The sequence below is a fragment of the Trachypithecus francoisi genome, unplaced genomic scaffold, assembly GCF_009764315.1.
Source record: "Trachypithecus francoisi isolate TF-2019V2 unplaced genomic scaffold, Tfra_2.0 Lachesis_group7, whole genome shotgun sequence".
In the NCBI taxonomy this organism is placed as follows: Eukaryota; Metazoa; Chordata; class Mammalia; order Primates; family Cercopithecidae; genus Trachypithecus; species Trachypithecus francoisi.
The window spans coordinates 70,851,121-70,867,970 of NW_022681472.1; positions in this window are offsets into that span (position 1 = coordinate 70,851,121).

Below are 16,850 nucleotides of genomic sequence, written 5' to 3' on the forward strand. Positions count from 1 at the left end.
AGGCAAGCCAACAATGAATTAGCCTTTGGCCTCTGATAGTTTATGTGTCAACTCATTTTAAAGAAATTAATTAATTATACCTGGAATTGATATTAATAATGATAAATTACATTTTAAAAATAAGCTCAACTGAGGCAACACTACCTTCAAGAGACCCTAAACTGCTTAAAACACAACAGAAAAAGTCCAAGCAATTCCCCTTATGCCCTGGTAAAAGCTAAATGATCCACAGTGGAAGCCTTTCAAAGTTTTCTGTTCTCTGATGGAACTGATGGCGGGTAACTTTGAAGAAAAGAAATTACAAAAGAGTGGGTAATCCAGATGATTCCTTCCTCTGCCCTCTCACAAGCTGTGCCTTATAAGCATATTATTTTTATCCATTCTTGTGCTTAAGAGAAGAGCAAAATGTAGGGATAGGGAAAAGAGATAACAAAATAAAGAAGAAATGAAGGATGAAAAGATTAAAGAGAAATAGATGAAGTAAGGCCAAAAATGTAACAGAAAAAGAAGAAGAGAAAAAAAACCAGTAACATCCTCTCCCTGCACCCCATTTCTTCCATTTTCTCAAAATTGTTTCCGTTTTAATAACTGTACATTCACATGCATGGTGCAGAGAAGGGCACAGAAGCAATGGGTGCAGGGGTTGGCCTTGACAGGTCACGATTCTCAAAGCCAAAGAACTCAAGACCCATGGGGTTTGTTAAAATATCTGTAGGACAAACCCATGACTTTCAGAATTTGGGGGAAAAAAATTCAACCCATTATTCAAATATTTTGTGCTAAGCAAAGTGCAGTGCAGTTTGTCAGGCAGTTCCCCCTTAATTTCCAAATCCATGTGTATTTCCAAGGGAATGTGATCCATATGTTTCTAATTCATTTACATTTAAATCATCATAATGCTGTTTTGCTGAGCTATTTGATGTCCGAGAAGCCTATGAGGCCTTTTACAAGCCCTTTTAAAGGCTTTCTCCTTTGAACCTGCAAGTCATGGTTTTCCTGTATAGAATGTGAATTAAAATAAAGAAAGGTTATAGTTTCTCTTCAAGCTAAATTCCTCTGTATTTAAATGGATAATAATAATGACAACCATTAAAATAATGTGATCTTAGAGGCAACCTTACATACAAATTTAGAAAAATCTATCAGTTGGGGGAAAAAAACGTTCCAGATTTTCTAATGCAATAGCTATGAATAGTAATGGCTAGGTTTTACTCCATTTGCAGATTATATTTAAAATATTATTTGCTTTTTAAGCCCCCTGATTTTTCTAAAGCCCAACTTAATTTCTTTCAGATGTTGAAGGTATCCTTGAATACTAATTATAGCTATCCTCTAATTTTTTTAAAGAAAATTTTGAATGCCTTTGTGCCAGAATTGCCTAGATCCTTGGTGAATTTATAAACCATAGAATATTGATTTATTCTTTTAAAAGCAACAATCACAATATAATCTACCATTTATTGAAAATGTTGATATGGGTTAGGCACTGTAGAGGATGCCTTAGATACATTGTCTAATTTAATATTGCAACAGCTCTGCACATTTTTAAGAATGTTTGAAACTTATCCTGAAGGCAAGGGCCAGGTGTTTTGTTTTCCTGGAAGATAACCTTGACAGCAATGCAGAAGATGGATTTGAAGCTACCTGAGATGGGGAAGCCGGCTCGGAGGCTGTTTCCCTAATAAAGTGATGAATAAAGGCAGAAGAATTAGCTATAAAGAGAAGGAGAATCAGTTATAGAGAACCTTATGTTTCGTATTTTCACAATCATTTCATGTTTGGCTTTTTAATCAAGAAGCAAAGCTTATTCTGTGATATTTGCTGAAAATTCCGATTTCTCATTTTCCAATGTAATGTCTACACACCCACAGACACACATTAGGTCATCTATAATAAACACCAGTTTAATGATCATGTAAGTAGAAATGCTTCTTTCTGGATCACCATTTCAACACTAGAATAATTTTATACCGAGCTTTGCCTCTCTCCACTGATATTAAGAAACTGATCTAACGTAATGACTTCTCAAGACAAAAGGAGAGAGACCTCCCAGGTAGAAAATGGTCAAAATTATTTACATAAAATAAAGTTACATTTCTCCATTGCCTTTAATAAAATATCATTACCAATGCCAGTGTTATACATACAGTCATGCACCACATAAAAATATTTTGGTCAACAATGAACCAAATAGATGACAGTGTTCCCATAAGATTATAATACCAGATCTTTGTTCTCTCTTTTCCGTGTTTAGATGTACAAATACTTAGCATTGTGTTACAATTGCCTAGAGTATTCAGTACAGTAATATGCTTTACCAAGTCTGTAGCCCAAGAGCCATAGGCTCTACCATAGAGCCATAGACCATACCATATAGGTATGTAGTGGGCTGTACCATCTAGGTTTGTATAAGTACACTTTATAATGTTCGCACAATGACCAAATTGCCTAATGATGCATTTTTCAGAACATACCCTTAGTGTTAAGTGATTCATGGCTGTATTGTGATCAGAGTCACCTATTTGATAATCTGGAGGTCTGGAAATATCTTCCCATCCAGTCTCCCCTCACTTGCTAGTTTGAATTATTCTTAAAAGCCTTATTTTACTTTATCTTCAAAAGGTACTTAGGCCTCTTGTAACCTGGACTTTGGAGTTTGGAGGGAGAAGAAGAATCCTTGAAGTTTTCATTAGTACCTTAACCTGTATTGACACTGTGACAAATTAGACAATAGCATTAATTAGATAATGTCCAATATCTCAATGCTTCCCTTTTTCTTCTTCTTTTCAAAGTTTCTTACTTGAGGCCATTGTATTTACTTCAATATTTGTGTTTGTTCACTTCCCATTAGCATCCCTGCTCTAACCCTCTTACATCAACTCTACAGTAAATTTTCGATGAGCCTTTCAGCTTCCATTCCTGTCCTGTCACAATCTTTCTTCACATAGCAGCTAGAACAACTGTTTAAAAATACAAATGATGTCACTGCTCTTTAACAGCATATCATTGTTTCTCATTATATGTAGAATAAAAGAGAATCTTTGAGATCTGGCTCCAGCCGAGCCCCCAACCTTGCCTCATTGGCTTCTCTTCCTCCATCAATAAGCTCCAGCCACCTGGCTGTCCTGCCCTGGTTGGCTCCTTAAGCTTCTATCTCCCTTCAAATGTCTCCTATGCAGAGGGATCTCCCTCACTCCTCCAGATAAAGTGTGGGGTTTGTTGACTCATGTGTGAGAGTGAAATCAATTAATGGTTATGACCAGAATGTGTTCAACACACACATAGACACACACACACATGAGAAGAGAAAATAGAGAGTTTAATGACACTTTTACTTTAGTGAACTATCACTTTACTACTGGGTTGGAATGTAAATGCATGTTTTGTGGGTCACAATGAAATGAGTAATTGAAGTTGCAACCACCTAGAAGCTTGATCATAAATGTCATCACATGACCTTGTTTGTTTCCTTCATTGCATTTCTCACAATCTGAAATCTGACTTATTTATGTGTTACATGGTTTATTAAGAATGTAAGCACTTTAAGAGCAGGACTCTGTTTTCTTATTCCTCTTATAACCAACATCTAGTACAGTGCCTGACATGGTTCAGGTTCTAAAGAACCTTTCATTCAAAGACTATATAAAACAAGAGTATCCAATCTTTTGGCTTCACTGGACCACATTCAAAGAAGTATTTTATTGGGCCACACATAAAATATACTAACACTAACAATAGCTGATGAGCTAAAAAAAAATTGCCAAAAAAAAAAAAAATCTCATAATGTTTTAGGAAAGTTTACTATTTTGTATTGGACTGTATTCAATCGCATGCGGTCCATGGGCCGTGGGTTGGACAAGCTTGATCTAAAAGATGCTGTGATGGTTGATTTTAGTTGTTAATTTGACTAGGCCATAGTACTTAAGTATTTAGTTAAATGCCAGTCTAGATGTCTCTGTGAATGAATTTTAAAGACAATATTAACATTTAAATCAATAGATTAATAGAATTTAGTAAGGCAATTACTCTCCATAATGTGGGTGGGCCTCATTTAAATAGCCTTAAGAAAAAAACTAAGTTTCCCAAGGAAGAAAGAATTTCACGTCCAGCCTGCATTGGACTCTAGGCTGCAACATTAACTCTTCCGTGGATCTCTAGCCTGCTGGTCTGTTCTGCAAGTTTCAGACTTGACAACCAGTCTCATTAGCTGGTTCCTTAAAATCTCTCTCTCCTTTCTATCTCTTTGCCTTCTCTCTTTCTCTCTCTGTGTATACACACACACATATATGCACACACACATATACATAGGTACATGCCCACATACTACTGCTTATGTTTCTCTGGAGACTGCTAACTAATACAGATTTGTTGATCACTTATGGCACTGCAAAGCTTATTACCACTTTTCTTTAGACATTTGTCCCTTTGCCCAGAGCTCCCCAGTTAGGGTAGGAGCTAACCCTAATTCCCTCTCTTTATTCCCCAAACTCTCAATCCCACCCTCCTTGCCTGTTCATTTACTTCTCCTCACCGTAACATTGCCACTTGGCCCCTAGATAAGAAGTGACTTGCATATTTCCCTCCCTCATTCTCCAGGCTTTCCAAGTCACCCCAAGAAGAGCCTGTAACTCCAGGACTCCTTATCCAGGACTCCTGAGACGTGCTGTTTTGTTTTTACTGCTTTCCTCCTGCAAAACTTCTCATGGACAAAATGTTACACATCATTGCATAGACATATTTAGATGGAAGTAAAACCAGAAGAATATAAGTTAACTACAAAACAATATCAGCAATGATATCAGCTAAAGTAGTGAGACAATGGGTGATTGTATTTTTCTGCCTTATATCTTTCTTTAGTGTCAAACATTCTACACTGAGAATTTTAAGTAAAAATAAGTTATAGCAATTATGGTTTTTAAAAGAGAATTTGAGACAATGAAATTTAAATATAAAAAAACACTTCATTAAAATGTCTTTTCTTCAATAAACTGGCATATTCATTAATACCATTCATGTTAGCACTTGATCTGATTATGTCTCTGATGCTTTCATGTGTGATTGTGATGTTGCCAATCGGACATTGAGCCTCTTTTGAACAAGGAAAGTATTTCACACAATAATGTGCAAAGAGAGCTAAGCAATACAACAGGCCTTGGTTAGAAACATGTGTCTGTCACTCACAGCTGTGTGCCTGGTCTCGTGTGACTTAATCTCACTGGTTCTAATTGCATAAAATGAGAATAATAAGACATTTATGTGATGCACCTAACAGTGCTTGATTCATTGTATATGGTCAATAATTGTTAGTGTCTATCCTTCCAGTTACAAGTTTATTTCCCCAGCACCTAACAACATGTTAAACACGCAATAAAATAACATAAATACATATCAAATGAAATGGCGTGAAATTAAACTGACATGTGAAGATGGGGTTGGGAGGAGGGATATTTCTTTCTCTACAGTTTTAAGTTGCACTGAAACGAGTTTCCAAACATCTATGTTCATGTTTTATTATTAGAGAAATTTCTCCTACATATGTGACATTTTTGCTAGTGTTTTAAGAACTGTATAAATAGCAGTATTAATTGAAGTACTACTTGATTCTTACCTTTTGATGCATCTAGTTTTTTTGTTTTTGGAAATTTATGTTATATCCTAAAAATGTCAGCTTTCCACATTTCTGCCAATTTAATTTTCTTTGCATAGAAATAAATAATGAGTAATTTACTAGTATCCTTTTTCTTTAAAACTTTAGTTTCAAAACTCACTAGAGCTAGTTTGATAAGGGTATTCAATTTAAATGCCAGAAAACAAATAGAATAGCACCCTTTTCTGAACAAAAATTATTATTTTTAATAAATGTAGTAATGAAAATATTCCAGTGTATCAACAAAAGGATCTTCTACTAGGCAAAGCTAAAATTGATAAGTTTCTACCCTAGAAGTAAAAATATATTCCTGTTTATTCCGTTGGCAAACTTATTATCAAAGGCAAGTTAAAGTTTGAAACTTGTTTGATCCCATTATAGAAGAAATTTCTGTATTTAGGAAAAGGCTCGGGAAACTCTTTCAAATCTAAGATTTTGTTGTTTTGTGATATAGCAATTCTAGGAAATTTTTAGTGTTCATTCTTAATTTTTTAAAAATATCTTCATTTTTGTTTGGTGTTATACACCTATGACCTTGGTATTGAAAATTTAGGTTTTTACTATGCATGTTTTTTATTTTTATTAAAGCAAGAAGAGAAAAGAAAGAGAAAGTGAAAGAGAGAAAGGAAGGAAGGATGGGAGGAAGGAAGGAAGGAAGGAAGGAAGGAGGAAGGAAGGAAGGACACAGATGTTTCTGAAATTTCACAGGGAAATTTCATTTAACTCTAGAGTTCTACAAATATATAATAGAATTATGCAGATATATAAAACATCTGCTTATATTACCACAGAGTTATATACCACATTTTGCATAATTTCCCCAAATGTCTTTAATAACTAAGGTTAAAGTGTTAAATTTTAAAGTATGTTCTAACGAAATTTTACTAGATATTCTAGTATAAGAAATTTGAAAAATAAGTCTGGAAGCTTATGGATATTACATATGTAAAGTCCCTGCTATTTATAGTGACTTTAAATACTTGATTAAGCATCCATATGTCAACCCGATCCTATGGAAGGTCAGAGTAAACAACATGTTTCCGAAGTTAAGTGCTCAAACACACGAGGTTACTGATTCTTCCGGAGTCAGGGGGTATCATTTATTTAGCAAATGGCATTTGGTGTCCTTGGACCACTCAGACATGTCACTCGATATAAATTGGAGCCAATGAGTAAAAATAACCTGCAACTAGGTTCCAAATCCTAAAAAAAAAAAAAAAATCAAAATTTATTTTAGATGCTAATTTTCTAAAAAGGTTGCCAGTTTTCCCCAGATTAGTGAAATAGGCACATGATGTCAGAAATTTCAAACGAATTTATTTTTCTAGCTCCATGGGAGAAATAAGACAACATACATTTTGGAGGATGATCAAAAAATATCTATTAATCATGTAACAGTGTAACTGTCTGGACATATTGGTCTATAGCATTTTACATAAGCTCCTGAGATTTAAGCCAGGTTTCCCTGGCAGGTGTCCAGACATGTGTCTAATGGCCTACCTGTACCTCTAAACAATGGTGTTCTACCTAGAAACTCTGCCTGATGGCTTGGCATAAGATAAACTGAAGTGACCTACTTTAAACAGAAGTTCTGCCTGTGTAGCAAGGTCCTTAAGGGGATCCTGGTTTGCAAGTGTCTAGAAAACTCTGAGCTATCTGAATAGTCTACCCAAAAGATTCTAATAGTCCTCAGAGAAAAATCAGTCAACAAGAATTTGGGGACTGATGGTCAGTTTCCTGGGAAACTGAGCTTAATAATTTTGAGTAGAGAAGGCAGATAAAAATGTTGATGGGACTCAGAACATGCTACTTCAAAATATGGCACCATGGCATTTGAGAAAATAGCAGAATCAGGAAGTTCTCTTTAATAACTAAGGTTAAAGTGTTAAATTTAACCCTCTTCCACCTCCACCCCTGAAGAAAGTCATAAAAGAATTCTCCGACCTTCCTATACCTGCAGGAAAGGAATGTCCTTATCTCTGATGACACAGACACACAGAAGAATCCAAGCAAATAGACCTTGTTAAGACTCCCTAGTTTATTACTATTAGATCATAACCCCTTTGTCCACTTCTTCATCAAACTTAAGTATAAACAAGTTTTCCTGCTTCTTTGGATCTTCATTTCTGAAGGATCTTGTGTCATGTAAACTTATATTAAATAAATTTCTAGGTTATTTTCTTATTAACCTGTCCTTACTGTAGGATCCTCAGCCATGAGTCTTGCAAAGATATTACTTTCCCCTACAGTTTCCACAACATTTTAGGACTGAGTGCTTACCTAAAGATGGAAGAGAATTAAGCTGTTGCTTGGGATCCATAGAGGGAGACAGTAAATTGTAAAAGTTCTCTTGTATACTAAAGAATATATATTTGTCCCTAGTTCTTGGCAGAGTCTTAAAAACCCTTGGCATTTCCTGAGTCATGATGGTGTTTTTGTTATGCTAATGAGGTGATTCCTGGTGGCCCTGAGATAGCTTCAAGATGAAGGTTGGTCATCCGAAAGACCAAACACAGGATTAGAAAGTCAGAACTTTGGGCCAAGCTGACCCCCAGGGGAGAGACAGGAGCTGGGGATTGAGTTCAAGCATGTGACCAACAATATACTCAGCATGTCTATGTCATAAAGTCTCAAGACAAAGTCTGGATACTGAGGCTCAGAGGAGCTTTGTGATGTGTGAACAGGGTGATGTACTGAGACTCCGTGGAGAGAGCATGGAAGCTCTGCGGCTCATACCCTTCCAGACCTCATCCTGTGTGTTTCCTTTGTGCTAAAACTGTAATCATAAGTATAGTGCTTTTGGTGGATCCTGTAAATTGTTTTAGAGTGCTAGAATTACTGACCATGAAGGGGTCATGGCAACCCCGAATTTACAACCAGTCAGAAGTGCAGGTGCTCCCCCAAGATGAATCTGAAGTGAGGGCAGTCCTGAGGAGGACTGAGCCCTTAAACTTGTGAAGTCTGGTGCTAACACTGTGTAGTTACAGCCAGAATTGTATTGGCATACACCTAATTGTGGTGGAAGCAGAGCACTTCGAAGCTAGAGAATCAGCTCAAGTTCCTTGAGAGAGAATAGTAACACAAACTCAAAGAGCCAGGCTATTTCTCCTGCCTTGGTGAAATCAGAGGTAGAAGTGAAAGTCATCCCCAGGGACGTGGGAATACATTTAACCCTGGTGCTGGCCTTGAATGAAGGGCTCTTATAAGTGAAGGCTGAATAAGTGCTTCTTAGCAAATGGAGAGGGGCAGAGCAGGAATTTAGGGGAAATACTGGGGCTGAAGCAGTGATAGGTATACATATACCAGCACAGATGATGTTTAAAAGTCACACAAAGGAGATGACCTTGAATAAAATATCAGGAGATGGGGATAGGTTATAACATAAGAATTATAGGCAAAAAGGAGACATGTTTAGGTGCGGGTTATGCTGTTAACTAAGTGGAAAGCAGTTTTAATATCAGATGAGGGATATTATAAGTAAAGGCCCCCAGTCCTGAGGGTTCCAGAGCAAGAGTGTAGCCTAATGGAATAGTCACAGTACCAGATTCAATTCCCCAATGTCTCCACAAAATGAAGAACTTGTGAACACCAAGAGATGCAGGTAGTAGGGAACCAAGCAGGGATCGCGGAAAGGGATACAGAAAGATATTATCAGATAATCCCGCTAAAATGCCAAAGTCTCTGTTTCCCTTCGGCATTTGACTGTGGTGTCCAAGTTAGCTAACATTTGCTCTTGAACATTTTATCTAAAGTAAAAACAACATCAACAACTACAGCAATGGCACTAGTAATAATAATATTTATCAAATATTTTCTATGTCCTGAACACTCTACTAGGCATTTTACACGCATTTTCTCAGTTAATTCTCACAACAACATCATGCAATAACTACTCCATTGTCCCCATTTTACACAGCAGAAAACTGAGGCATAGAGAGAAATGCTCGAGAGCCTGAAAGGCTGGAGCAGTCTGGGGTTGAGAGAAGCACGAGGCGTCCTGCAGTTGGTATGACGCTCCTTGTGTTCAGCTGAGAAAGAGTTAGGGTCACGTCAAGTATTCACAGCAATGGGCCAAGATTAGCAGTGACACACGCAGCTGCTATTTCCTCTACAGTTTAAAAAACCAACATGGCTGATCAAATTGACCATGTAGTCAACAGAATTTGCTCATTACGAATTTGAAAAAAAAAAAAAAAATCAAATGATTTCAAAAGGGAAAATTTCTTTGCATGCACGCAGTCTGGATATTTTCCCCAAAGGAAAACCAAACAAAAGATTGCATTTGTCCTTGACTTTTGGAGACTGAGAGCAACATCAAGAGGAAACTCAAGAGGAGCACAATCCTATTTAAGGGCTTTGACTAAGTCTTGGTACTTTCAGTTCTTCTGAAGATTCCCACACCTTGTGGACATATGAAAGGGCTTAGTATTTAGAGGATTTTATTACCAAATCATAAATATTTTATTTACCCAAACCAGCAAGGAAGGAAGAAACGACGGGGAATTTGGGCAGCTTTCTAGGGAAATTCGTGCCAAGGTCCCATTTGCATTGACTTTGCAAGGCACTCAAAAGCACTTTTGTTTCGTTTCACATATTTCATTCTGTTGGAATATAGCCACCAGGTATGTGGCACAGATAAAGTCATCTGCCAATATCCGGGTTTAAATCTGGAAAACAAATATGTCAATGAACTTGATATAGGCAACATCTTTCATGCTAGCATCTGCTCTGCCATTTCCAAAGGTATGTAGCAATGGAATCGATATTGATACTGTTCTTTATAAAGATGAACATACTGACCCTCCATCATGGGGGTGTATGCTCTGGAAGTTTTTCTTGCAGATGAGAAAACCGGTCCCTGTTCATTCTATTGACCAAACCCCAGTGTGCCCATGGGAAAAGCTTGCCAGGATGAAATGTGTAGGCCATTGCTGGAAAGCAGCAATGTAACCGGCTTATGTAGAGATAAAATTTGTAACTCTTCCCTCATGCTGATTGTCACTGATGCTGTAGAATCGGTCTCCACCATCCTCATGATTGAGGTTCCTGTTAGTCTTTGTTATTTTCAACCTGCCCTCCACACATCCTCCAGACCTGCTTTTTGAAATAAAAACACTGTTTTTATTTTATTTCACTGTGCTTAAAAGTCTTCAATGACTTCTCATTGCTGAGGTCAATGAAAGTATAATTTAGCTTATAACTAGATTATAATTCAGTTTATTGATATTTATTACTATTAGTGTAAAATTAGTTTCAAATACTGAGAAATTAGGAGATTTTACTTCAATATATATAGATATGTGTCTTTTCTTATTAAATTGAGATGTTCTGAAAATATGGGACCCCTTTTCCTACCTACATGAGAGCTGCATAGCAACTGTCTTCTTTTAGGCCACGAGGTTTTCTTAAATTTGAGGTTGTCAGTTGCCACGTACTAGGCTGCTTGTTCAATTTTTGAATGGTAGATAAATATTCCTCTGCACATTGATCAAGTGGGGAAGCAGTGTTTTACTGGTGAACAGGCTCTCAAAAGAACAATAAACAAAAAAACAAAACAAAACAAAACAAAACAAAAAAGAAAGAAACTCTGATGTGTTGAATTTCCTGATTTCTGTGGTGCAAATATTTTCACCATGCCAGGTTTGAAGCTACCAACGTGAAATCACTGAACTCCAGATTGAGAAGAGATGCTAGCAGACAGCTTTCATGCTGGTTCCAGTGCAGCATTATAATAAAGACCAAGAAAGCTACGTGTTTCAAAAGTAGAAAACAAAACCAAACCAAAGGAGGGCGCTTACATAATATTTTGCTCACATTATTTGCCTGGCCCACACAGACTCTTGAATGTGCAGTTCTTGCCAATGATTAAATAAAATTCAAACTGCTTAAAACGGCCTAGCAAATCTTTTTACAATCTCATCTCAAACTAAATTTCTAAACTATTTCCTGTCACTACCCACATAGCATATAGCTTCTTGATGTTTCTATTGCACATCCATTATTTTGACATATCTATGTCTTCATGTATGAAACCCTCTATATCTGGAATACCATTGACATCACCACATCTACCACACATTCTCTGTGAAACTTTCTTAAGTGATGCTTAAGAGTTAAATACTTTCTAATGTCTGCTTCTAGGTCACTATACATTTGGTGTTGCAAACTGTGAGCTCTCTGAGAGCAAAACCTATGTCTTATTTATTGGTGTATTCAAAAAGCCTAGCATACACATTACATCCATGATCAATAAACACTGGTGGAAGGCAAGATATAACTAGCCCTTAAATGAAATATTTAAGTTTCATTAGAAAATGCATAAAAACTCCCAATGCAGCCGGCTAGAGGCAGTGGCTCATGCCTGTAATCCTAGCACTTTGGGGGGCCGAGGCAGGCAGATCACTTGAGGTCAGGAGTTCAAGACCAGCCTGGCCAACATGGTGAAACCTGGTCTTCACTAAAATACAAAAACTAGCCAGGCATGGTGGCAGGTGCCTGTAATCCCAGCTACTCTGGAGGCTGAGGCAGGGGAATCACATGAATCAGGGAGGCGGAGGTTGCAGTGAGCCGAGATCGTGCCATTGCACTGCAGCCTAGGCGACAGAATGAGACTCTGTCTCAAACAAACAAACGAAAAAGCCTCTAATTCCTAGCAAAATATCAAAAATAGAACTCCACTGTTCAGGCTTTATTTTTAATATCTTTTGTTCTGAAATTATACCAACTTTTAAATTTCATAATCATATTACACTAACATATTGCTAAATGGTAGTCAATATATTTATTTGATTTCTTTGTTTGTTTTTCATCAGAGCATGTGCTAAAGGAATAAGACTATTTATCTTGTAATTTCCAACTGGCCAGTTGTCATCATTGACAAGTAGCATATTCTCATAAATGCACATGTGGATGCTGACATTTTGTACACAGTTCTTGAGAAATACAAATTTGGCATAACCCTTCATAAGGCATTTGAGTTTATATAGAATCACTGATTCTAAACTACTGAGTGCAGATAGAATTTGGCTCCATAAACACAGCAGTCAAATCCAAATGATGAGGAATGAACTGAATGGATGGCTAGACTTGATATACTTAAGAGTAGTTCTTCCTGCCTTGGCTATTATATCGAAAAGCAGAAAGAGGCAGCCTAGGTAAAACCTACACCTTACTTACTCTGTATTATTTTTAACTAATGTGTTATCTAGCACAGAAGTTCTCAAAGTGTTTGATTTAAGAACCCCTTTACATGCTTAAAATTGTTGGGGATCTCAAAAGAGACTTTGTTTATGTAAGTTATAACTGTCAATGTTAACTATACTCAAAATTAAAACTGAGAAAAATTTTAATGGCAAGAATCCACAAGCACACATATCATTAGCCATCAGAAAGATGATACCATCAAGTTTCATGTAGCCTCTGGAAAACTCCATTGTTTACTTGTGGGAGAATGAGAGTGAAAAAGGAGATTCTCACAGATACCCTGAAAGAATTGTGCAGACTCCCAGGGGCCCCTGGACCATACTTTGAGTACTGCTGGCATAGCATATTCGATGCAAATAAACACATTTATTGAAATACTAATTAGTGATAGCGTAAGGTTATGGCCAATATATATTACCAGTGGTGCACCTACACAACTATGTGTAATGAGCAATGACCAGAGCTTGCTTGCTTTTGCACTTTTATTGCCACATCAATCAATCAGTTTCAGTTTCTAGCCAATAGATTATCAAATAGAAAACCCTAAGACAACAACAACAAAAAAAGTTATGAAAGGACAATCGTCTACCTTGTTTGAAATCTTTGTTTATAATGATATAAAAGCAGACAGGTAGAAAGAAGGGGAGGGAGGGAATGTTTGATGGATTCAATGAAGGCTGAAATTAAACATCTTAACAACCACCAAATTAATCATTCCACCACTGGCTTTCAGATTCATAACATTATGAGATATCATGTAAATAAAGAAAAAAGTCTAAATTGGTCCAGTTGTAGTATTTATTATTGAATTTTAAAGTGCTGCATTTGACACAGTCTCTCATAAAACTCTTATAAAACATTCACAGCTGCCCTAGCTGTTCCATAGCTTAGCTCCCCTTTTCCCTTTTCTTCTCAGTTTAATATGTTTGCAAATAAAAGCATAAATAAACGATAATGATGTCTTCTATTTTTAAGCATTTTGTTATATGTTATTTAATCTGAGAGTCAGAATAGAACGAACTAATGTTCTCTTTAGCAAACTGTAAATACACTTTGAACAAGAATTGGAACCGACATACTTCTTAGATACTATAGTCATTGCTTTCTTGCCTCTGCTTTGAGTGCTCTTTACAATTTTCAGCCTGTTGCCCATTTCAAGTAGATTAGAGAGTCAAATAAATCATCCCAGTGGAGGACAATCTTAAAATGAAATGTCTGTTGGGGAAATAGCTTTTCCATTTATTAATATTAATTTTTAACTTTACCATATGTTCCGTTCATTTTTCCGTCTCTGAAAGTCAGAGCTCATGGTGTGCATGTGTTTTTCTGAAGAGTTGAAAGAATGATGTTACCCACCCAGTGGTCAGTTTATAGCCTTCCCATTCCCAGTTCTTTATCCTGATTTTAGCTCCATCCCAGGTATGGCCACATTCTGGTAAATCCCTTAAGCAAGAAATACTGCAGCCAATTTAAACAAAAGAAAGGGAGGGAGTGCTGCTGTGAAAGACAACCGTGCCAATGGGAAAAAACGAAATCAACTATTTGCCAATACTCTGTGGCCTGAGGGTTAACGTAGTGTCCAAATAGAACTTATTAAATGAGCTTTAATATTGAAGCATCACAGAATCGGGAAAAGAATCCACCAACTCAAGGTGATGAAATGTTTTTCTGTTTCAGCACTGAGTTTTATCTTCAGAAAGTTGGATAAACACAATATATTAGAAGTGTGTCTTATATTATTAATTTTTAGAAGACTATATTTTTATTGGGTATAAGTTTGAATATAATTTATTTATGAGTGGATTTATATTTGTATTAATAAGCCCAACAAGATGACATTGTGCATTCAAATCTGTTTGCATTGTGTAGATGAATGTAGTGGTTGGTAAAGTTAAAACCAGGAAACTTTTGAAATTGTCAAATTAGGAAGAGAGTGGCTATCAGTTGAATTTTCATAAGCAACTTGATCTGTTGGTTTAAACAAAAAGGGGACTATAAAATGTTATGAAATTATTGGCCCAGCACAGTGGCTCATGCCTGTAATCCTAGCACTTTGGGAGGCCAAAGCATGTAGATTACTTGAAGTCAGTAGTTCGAGACCAGCCTGGCCAATATAGCAAAACCCCATCTCAACTAAAAATAAGAAAATTATCTGGGCATGGTGGCCTGTGCCTGCAATTCCAGCTACTCAGGAGGCTGAGGCAGGAGAATCGCTTGAACCCAGGAGGTGAAAGTTGCAGTTAGCCAAGATCCCGCCACTGCACTCCAGCCTGGGCAGCAAAGTGAGACTTCAAAAAAAAAAAAGAAGAAGAAAGAAAAAAAAAATCACAGTTAGAAACTATAGAAACTATTCTGACATTAGCCCTTCATAGTCTCCACTATACCCTGCTTCCTCCTTCTAAAAATCCTCTCCATACAAATCACAGAAGTAGGAAAATAGATGCTTGAAAGAATGAAAGAAAATAGTAGAGAAAAAAGAAAAACTAAATGTTTCTACTAACTAAAACAATGATTGAGGATTATAGGCTTTGTCAAAGGCTTTTTAATGTGACATTAAAATACTTGACTTAAAAGCAGATGCATAAAAATACTACCACAATGTACTTAGACATTTCATGTATATTAATATTATGTTATCCTCCTGAGTCTTAAAGGATGTTTCTTTCCTAACAAGATAATATTAGCAGCCACTTATTTTTGTCTGTCCTTTGTGATATTTAAGCTTCACACTAACTCTGCAAGGTAATTGGTTAGGATTTTAACCCAGATACTTTTTTCTCCAAATCCTTCATTCTTTCCACTTAAGCTAAAATACTGTCTAAGCCACTGTTTTCTGGAAAAGAATACATATTTCCCTCTATACCTTTCATGTTAGAGTTAATAAGACTCACTCACCAAGGAAGGGAGTGGGGTGGGAGGGGCATGGGAGAAGAGACTAAACTCTAGCTACTTGTGTAAGATGGATTCTGACGATAACCAAGTAACTTTCTATTTCTGGAGGCAATAAAACCCACACTAAACAAACAAACACTGACTTTCTTTTTGCTGTAGACACCAATACACTCTTGCCATTATGTCCAGCAACAAACTTGTTATGTTAGGTTTTCTTGTAAGTAGATTGAGCAAAGACCATGGTCCAACAGGGTCAGCATTTGGTAGCCTAAAAATTGTAGCCGCAATCGCTGTAAGATGATGTTTCTCTATTTTCTGAAAAAGATGACTAAAAAGAAAAATGAGGAAGAGAAAGAAAAAGAAAGAAAAAAAAAAAAAAGAAAGAAAGAAAGAGAAGAAGGAAGGAAGGAAGGGAGGGAAGGGGGAGGGAGGGGGAAGGAAGGAAAGAAATAAAAAGAAAGAAAGGAAGAAAGAAGAAAGAAAGGAAGAAAACACGAAAGTGAAAGAAAGCAAGAAAGGGAAGGAGGTAAGGAAGGAAGGAAAAAAGGAAGGAAGAAGGGAGGGAGGAATGGAGGGAGGGGGAGGAAGGAAGGAAAGAAAACAAAAGAAAGGAAGGAAGGAAGTAAAGAAGGAAGGGGAAGGAAGGAAAGAAAGTAAAAGGAAGAAAGGAAGGAAAAAAGAAAAGAAAGAAGAAAGGGAGAAGGAAGGACAGGAGAGAGGGAAAGAGAAAGAAAGAAAGAAAGAAAGAAAGAAAGAAAGAAAGAAAGAAAGAGATATATAAAGAAAGAAAGAAAGAGAAAAGAAAAGAAAACGAAAGAAGCAAGAAAGGATGGAAGAAAGAAATGAAGGAAGGAGACAGAAAGAAATAAAGAAGCGAGGGACGGAGGAAGGAGGAAGGAAGGAAGGAAGGAAGGAAGGAAGGAAGGAAGGAAGGAAGAGAGAGAAGAAAGGAAAAGTCAAGACCAAAACACCATATGAAAAACTAAAAAATATGCCAATATCATCACAACAATAGGGAGCGAATCTCAACTTAAAAGATTTCCTACTACGTGCCAAACATAAAGCCATGATTACTATTTGTATTTAGTCAGTGGCATTTGCCACTTGG